Here is a 3,818-nt window from a genome sequence, read left to right as displayed (position 1 = left end):
CCCCACTGACTGTGGCTTTCGTATTTGTATAAAATGCGAATGACAGGTAGGTGATGCATATATGGGGTACATGGACGAGCTAGCGAGCAAAGTAACCTTGGGACCTAGATTGGCTTTATTTTATGGTGACCCTTAAACACTTTTGATGTCACATACATTTTAGGGACATATGTCTCCCTGTTTACATTGGTTGTATAATTTGCTATTCGCGACTTTAGCGATGGTTATGTTATGAAACTTTTAGTTAGACCTTGTATGTTTGACACCTTCCAATTTGGATATCTTTATAACAGGTTCAGGTTTTAAAATTACAGGTTTTTACCCAATTGAACCTATTACAAACATATCCATGCAGTTTTATTCTAGAATGACGTGTTTACTTTTCCGCGATAATTGAGGGTGTCACAGAGAAGGTCTTCCACATCATCTCCAACAATCATAGGTTCCATGGTGGGTGCGAAAAGGTCTTCATGATCAATAGGAAAGAGGAAGTCATCCTCTTCATGGAAGCATACCTCAAACTTCTCAAGGATGGGCTCCTCAAGTAAGGCAATCTCACAACTCCATTCCTCTTCTTCATTGCAAGAAACATATCCCGCATAAGCTTCTTCCCTCGCTAACTCCATACGAATCATAGATAGAGGCTTCACTCCTCTTCATTAACTCTTTCTCCAACACCTCAATTTTCACATCAAATGATACACCCTCATACTGACAAAGGTTAAGAGTATTTGGCTTACTTAACCTCATATCTTCCTCATCAAATACCACACGTTCATACTCACAAGAGCTCAAGGAGATTGGCTCTTCCCACTTCTCATCTTCCATATCAAAGGTAATTCCTTCAAACTCGGACTCATGATCAATGCTCAAGGATTGGTGGGGAGTGATTGGTTGGGTGGTTTCTTGGGTTGCCTCCATTTGGGCAATTCGATTTGCCAACTCTTAACCATAGGTAACAATGCTTTGTAGAACATTGTTTCTATTTTGGCTCTCCTCTAGCACTTGTTTGAAGAAGTTTTCTTGGTCTCCTATCATTTGGAGAATCACATTTTGAATGGGTTCATCCTCTTGTTGTGGGTGGGTGTGAAAGTGGTTGTATTGTGGCAATTGAAATTCATTGTGAAGTGGGTATTGGGTGGGTGGTTGTTGTGAATATTGGATGTGAGGATTTTGGTGGGAAAAATTGGGGTAGTAGTTAGGATTTTCATTGTATGAGTTGTATGGTAGGTTTGTGTTGACTTGTTCCTCAAACTCCCCATACCCATAATCATACTCAAAAGATCCAACATATGCTCCATATACCAAGTCTTGGGTCATCATCATAGCCAAGATAAAGGTACAACTACAAACATAGAAACTACAATAAAATGGTAAAAACGAACCTTGAGGAACAAGTTCCTCAAGATTAAAGAACAAATAAAAATAGACAAACAAGTAAGAACTTAATCACATAACACCGCCCCGGGCAACAGCGCCATTTTGACGGGCAAGAGTTGGTCGTCACACATCCAATCAAACACATTTATATTCTCAACCAAACAACTAGTTAGTGGTTAAGTCGAGGTCAATCCATGGGACGGTATGCTTTGGGTTCTAAGTCTATCTATCTCAATTGATGCTAGTGTCACAATTTGTTTGGGTTTGTAGTTGTATTCTAGACTAATGCAAGCAATAAAGTAAAACAAGCAATAAAAGGAAGGATGTAAACAAATGATTAAAAGTACTAGGATATCATGGGTTCATAGGGGATTCATGGGAGTTAACCATAAAAACATGTTCACAAAGTTGCAAGCAATTAATGTTGTAAAGGAACCGAGTTGGTGTATGTCTTACGGTTCTTAAGAAGAGTTGGGTCCCGGAGCCGAATCGATTAGATTGTACAACACCTACAAGTCGACTTACTTTCCCCCTAATCACTTCTATGCATGGTCTAACTAGACTCGAGTTGGTTTATATATTACAAGTCAAGTTGAATAGATAAGAAATGGTTGTAAATGCAAGGATTCATAGGCTTAGCATTTCATCGAACATAACATGTTCATAGGTTGACATCATAACAAGCAAGCAAATTAATTATGGAAACATATTGGATTAAGCATGATTATTCCCCATGTTTACTTCCCTTAATTACCCACTAATCCTAGTTAAGGAAACTACTCACCCATTATCATGGGAAACATGTCATTAATAGTGTCAATCATCACAACAAGGATAAACATGATAAGAGCTTTAATGAAATAAACAATAAAGAGTAAAGGAAAAATGAATTATACCAAACTTGAGATGATCCAAATAATAAGCAAGAATAAAAGAAGAGAACTTGATTAATTGATGAAGGATTGTCAATCCTCCAATAATAACCCAATAGTCTTCAATTACCCAATAATAAACTCGAACAATAATTAAGGAAAGATTAATGTGTGATTTATGACAAGATTAAAGAGTAATTTATTCTAATCTACTCTTAATCTAATCTAAGAGAATTTCCTACTATGGAACCTCTCTCTATCCTTATTACCAAATGGGGTATTTATAGTAGTGATTAGGTTAAATAAGGCTAAATTAGTAATTAACAATGCTAATTGTTGAGTTGAGGAAGTGCTCCTCTCCAAGGAGATGCTCATCTTCGTTTTGGTGATCTTCATAGAGTATGCTCGTCCCGAGCGACTTGACTGAGGGACGTTATAAACTGGAGAGGAATCCGAGCGGATTGGGGGTCGGGACGCTTAGACTGTAGCAGGAGGAGACGAGCATATTAAGCACGGGATGCTCGGATTGCTTGAGGGGGCGCCGAGCGTCTTGAAGTTAGGATGCTCGGATTGTCCTTCAGAATGCTTTGCTTCTTCCTTTCACATACTTCTTATTCTAGCATTGTTGATCTTAGTTCTTGCCTCTCCTTCCATACTCTTTCACCCAATAACATAAATGACCTTCTAAATAAGCACGAGAGGCGGGAATTTTGCCTCATTTCCTTCTTTCCTACAAAATATACGAAAGGCACTAGGAATGCAAAATAGAAGGCATTTGACGGATAAACTGGCTATGGAATGCTATATTAGTATGCAAAATAGGCTCAATTAGGGGACTAAATGTGCGCAATTATGAGTCATATCAATGGCATAACATTATAACAGTATGTGCCCCACTGAGTGATGAAGGCTGTCTTGCGCATATCTTCTATGGCCATTTTGATTTGGTTATACCCTGCATACCCGTCCATGAAGGATATCAACGCGTGATTTGCTGTATTATCTAACAATATATCGATGTATGGTAGAGGGAAGTCATTTTTATGACTCGCTTCGTTCAAGTATCTGAAATCAACACAAACTCGGATTCGCCCATCCTTTTTGGGCACGGGGACTATATTAGCCACCTAGTCTGAATACTCGGAAACTTTAATGAATCCGGCTTTGAATTGTTTATCAACTTCTTATTTAATCTTAAGAGCCCACTCTGTCCTCATCCGACGAAGCTTCTGCTTTACAGGTTTAAAACCTGATTTAATTGGAATGTTATGTTCTGCAATATCCTTGTCGATCCCTGGCATGTTCTTGTAAGACCAATCGAAGATGTCTTTGAACTCGTGTAGGATGTCGATGAAATTGGCCCTTTCAGTTGGGTCTAGGGTTGTCCCTATCCTAAGTTCTTGAGGTTTTAATTCCGTTCCTACGTTGATAGGTTCGGTGTTTTTTGTAACTGGTGCCCCTTCCCCCTCTTCCAGTATTTCGTTAATTATATGGGGAGGTAATTCGATTGAGTCTGGGTCAGGATCATCCTCATTATCATCGCAAATAGAATTGCATTCAAAATAA

This window comes from Silene latifolia, chromosome X (genome assembly GCF_048544455.1).
Source record: "Silene latifolia isolate original U9 population chromosome X, ASM4854445v1, whole genome shotgun sequence".
NCBI lineage: Eukaryota > Viridiplantae > Streptophyta > Magnoliopsida > Caryophyllales > Caryophyllaceae > Silene > Silene latifolia.
Note: the sequence above shows the minus strand (reverse complement) of the source record.